The following is a 4,744-nucleotide window of genomic DNA, read 5'->3' on the forward strand; positions in this document are numbered from 1 at the left end:
ATCTCACTCAAAAATCCTACGAAGGCCAGTCAGGCGGTACTGGCAATGGCCACGCTCAAAATGGTGCATCTTATGTGCCACCCGCACAAGAGCCAGTCCAGGGGCACTGGCAACAATCTCACTTGGTCTCACTTGGCTTGCCGGGTCTTCTCACGCACAGCACATATATATATATATATATATATATACATACAGGGTGCGATGGATAAATTGTTGCCATTTTATATTTTTAATTTCATGCATGCGCATTGTTTGTTTTTGATTTTGTCGATTACACGGTATAGTAGGGTCAGTTGGGTGCCATCTGTGAGAAAACAGCACCATGATGCAATTCACTCAGCCAGAAATTTGGAAACAACATTGTGTATTGCTTGGCATTTGTGCCAGAAGCTCCAATACGAACATTTCAGAGTGTTCGTGTGTCAATCTGAGGACAGTGCAGAGGATTCAGAAAGAGTTGGATGAGGCTAATGATGATTATGAAGGTATGGTAGCTTAAAAAACTCACTCCGATCATTCTGATAAGAAAAGAACTCCTGAATTTGTTGGTGAGATCCAAGCCATGATTTACATTGATCCCTCCAAGTCAGTCAGGTCCATCAGCAGGGATATGGGAGTGTCTGAGTTTCTTATTAGGCATAATAAGAATCTATAAAGCAAGGTTTTAAGTGTAGAATAGCTGTGGGATCCACCAGAATAAAATAGTCAAAGGGGCCCCATTATTATTTCTGAGTTTCTTATTAAGTAGTGCATGAAGGCATTCAATATTCCTCATACAAGATGAGAAATGGCCAATTTTTATCCCAAGCCATCAAGGAAAGAGGAAAGACTGCACTACGAAGCTTTTGAACAAACTCAAGCATCCCCTCCAACTGAACATGCTTTGGTTTTTCTCAGACGAGAAAATTTTCTGCCAGGATCAGATGGTGAATACACAGAACAACCATTGGTTTGCTGTGTCCCCAAAACATGTACTGAGAGTGATAAAAATCAAACATCCAGTCAACATCATGGTGTTTGAAGTGATCGCTAGTAATGGCGACATTATGCCTCCATTCATCTTCCCACACAGCCTCAGATTCAACATGGAGGCCTACATCAAGTGCCTGGAGGAAGTAATGCTGCCCTGGGTCAAGAGGGCATATAGAACCCATTTCTCATTACCAGTCACTATTCAGACCAAATAGGATTCATTCATAAGACATGAAAGCAAAGAAGAGCACACATTCACTCTCTGTGCACAATTAAACACAGAAAGTTTTGTGAGGAACCCATTGACCCAATTTGCTGACTTTTCTAATAGCACGCAGGTGTTGATGAATGGCTGAATGACTAAAGCCAAAATTCTCTGCTAGTACCTCAACAATTACAATGGGATTTTGTTCCACCAGGGTTTGCAGGATGTCCTCGTTGAGCTCTACAGATCTTCCAGGACAAGGCTCATCTTCTAGGCTGTAGTTTCTGGCTCCAAATTTCTGGAACCACCTTTGACACTGGCTTACACTTATTGTCCAATCCCCATATACTGCATTAATATTCCTCGCACTTTCCGTTGTTGCTTTTATTGAACTCATAAAGCAAAATATGCTGAATATGCTCCTTTGTCACTTCCATTATAGCTTTGAAAAAAAACCTGTTAAAATAGAACTGCACTCTTCAAAATTTGCACTAAGAATATGGACACGGTAAAATTACTACCTGCTTTTATAGCAAGTTGATGCAGGTAGTTTATCCCATCCCCCTCCGACTTATAGTTCGTGCAATTGAAAAAACTGCATTATTTATGGGATGACCCAATATAACACACTTTTGATAAAGTGCCTCTCTAATGACTGAAACTTCAAACATTACATGAATTCTCATTTAGAATTTTTGCATAAACTAGTGTTGCAAATAGAGATGGTATGGAAACAATTGTACCTCATAATTAAAGATGTGTTAAAGAATTTTCTTCGTTTTCTTCTTCTTCTTCTTTTCATTGGATTATATATATGTTTGTGTCTCTGTCTCTCCCTCTCTCTCTCTATATATATATATATATCTCCCTCCCTCTCTCTCTCTCTCTCTCTCTCTATATATATATATATATGTGTGTGTGTGTCTCTCTCTCTCTCTATATATATATATATTTATTTGTGTGTGTATATAATCCAAAAAGCATTTATTGCATCTTTAATGACCAGTTACAATTGTCTCTATGCCAACTCTGAGTTTTAGTGCTAATTCATGCAAAAGTGTCATGTGAAAGGTTGCATAATATTTTCAGTTTTAAACATTAGAGTAGCACTTCATTCGAATTGCATTAAAGTTCTGCTCTTAAGTTGTGCATCTGCCGAGTGTTGTATTTTACTTGTATTAGGAGGGAACAAGAAATATAAATAAAGATATGTGTGTATATGTTTGTGTGTGTGTGTATTTATGTATGCATATACTATATATATTTACATGTATGTGTGTGTGTGTAATATGGTGTTATTTGTAATTGTCAGAAAACTTTAGTATTCTGTATTTCACTAGATATTTTTAGTTCAGTCAGTTGCATGTCTAAATATCAAAACAGAAGGCCAGTTTGTATGCAGCTGTGAGATATTTGAAAAATTGAATATATTAATGTGATAGTGGAGACTTACTTGACTTGTGCCAAATGAGCAGTGGAAGATATATACAAATTTTTATTTATATATTATATATATACACACACACGTTTGTATATGTACTTATACATGTATGTATATATATGTATGTGTGTGTGTGTGTGTATATATTAACATATATGTGTATGTATACTTCCAATAATGGTGCTGTAAACAATGAAAAAACAAACATCCAAAACTGTTATGACTAGTTTGTATGCCACAAATAAATGGAAACATAAACGAGACAGATCAGAATAACAGAATGAGGTTTTGTAACTGTCAAAGCATGATTTAAATTAAATTTTGGAGTTAAGCATAGGAAATCAAATTCAGAAGGTTTGTGTGTGTGTGTGTGTGTGTCTATATTAGTGTTTATTTTAATGGCACAATGACACTTCTGAGATACAACATAACATATGTCTGTGCTTCACTAAATCTAGTTCAATTGAAGTTGACTATATTCATATGTAGTACTTACTATAAAGTACTTGGAAAAGTTTGTTTATTCGTTTTTTATTTGTTCACACATTTAATAATAAACTCCTGTACACACACACACACACACATATATATATATTCAATAGTAATGATTTTCTTCACTTGTGCATATGCTTTGAAAGCATACAACTAGAAAAAAAAATCCCTTATTGAGAATAAAATATACTTGAACTGACCACACAGGGACATACATAGCACACATATTCTCTCACTTTTAATTCTAACATATATCTCCCTCTGTCTGTCAATCAGTGTATCCATATATGTGTATCATCATCATCATGATCACTTAACATTCGTCTTCTATGCTGGCATGGGTTGGATGGTTTGACAATATCCAACAAATCGGACGGCTGCATCAAACTCTAATATCTGCCTGCTTTGGCATTGTTTTCATGGTTAGGTGCCCTTCCTAATGCCAACCACTTTGCAGAGAGTACTGGGTATCTTTTTCTTTTTTGTTCATGAGTGGCTGTGTGGTAAGTAGCTTGCTTACCAACCACATGGTTCTGGGTTCAGTCCCACTGCGTGGCACCTTGGGCAAGTGTCTTCTACTATAGCCTCGGGCCGACCAAAGCCTTGTGAGTGGATTTGGTAGACGGAAACTGAAAGAAGTTTGTCGTATATATGTATATATATGTTTGTGTGTTTGTCCCCCCACCATCGCTTGACAACCGATGCAGGTGTGTTTACGTCCCCGTAACTTAGCGATTCGGCAAAAAGAGAACGATAGAATATGTACTAGGCTTACAAAGAATAAGTTCTGGGGTCTGTTTTCTCGACTAAAGGTGGTGCTCCAGCATGGCCGCAGTCAAATGACTGAAACAAGTAAAAGAGTAAAAGACATTGGCACTAGTGTAGCTACCAAATAACTCAGAAGACAAAGAAAAAACCTCACCACTGAATGAATGGTGTTGCAGTAAAGAGAGAAGTGGTTTTATGCCCAATGGCAAGAGGCTAAAGTATAATGCCATCTCCTTCCCTACAACAACCTCACTCAGTCAAGAAGGTTTTTTCTATTTTTTTATTTTGTCTTACAAGTTACTTTGAAACCTCTCTAGTACAACTGTGATCATATTATATATATATATATATAAATTTCGATTTTGTACGTGGTTTGCAAGATTCTTTATGTGAATTCATGTGTTGAAGCATATGTTGCCAGTCGCGATGAAAATTTTTGTAAAAGATAACAAATGAGTGAAAATCAGACTGGTGTGTTTAATTAATAAAGCCCTAAAAGAGAAATACTCTCCCCAGGCACAATAATATATATATATATATATATATATATATATATGTATGTATGTATACTCTTTTACTCTTTTACTTGTTTCAGTCATTTGACTGCGGCCATGCTGGAGCACCGCCTTTAGTCGAGCAAATCGACCCCAGGACTTACTCTTTGGAAGCTTAGTACTTATTCTATTGGTCTATTTTGCCGAACCACTAAATTACGGGGACGTAAACACACCAGCATCGGTTGTCAAGCGATGTTGGGGGGACAAACACAGACACACACACATATACACGCACATACATATATATACATATATACGACGGGCTTCTTTCAGTTTCCGTCTACCAAATCCACTCACAAGGCTTTGGTC

The 4,744-nt window shown here is 36.9% G+C and overlaps 1 protein-coding gene across 5 annotated transcripts in view; it reads left to right on the plus strand.

The window, feature by feature from the left end:
- Nucleotides 1-4,744, plus strand: part of LOC106871456 (protein sidekick-1) — a 648,066-nt gene that overhangs the window by 437,361 nt on the left and 205,961 nt on the right. The window lies entirely within an intron of this gene.

The sequence above is a fragment of the Octopus bimaculoides genome, chromosome 1, assembly GCF_001194135.2.
Source record: "Octopus bimaculoides isolate UCB-OBI-ISO-001 chromosome 1, ASM119413v2, whole genome shotgun sequence".
Lineage (NCBI taxonomy): Eukaryota > Metazoa > Mollusca > Cephalopoda > Octopoda > Octopodidae > Octopus > Octopus bimaculoides.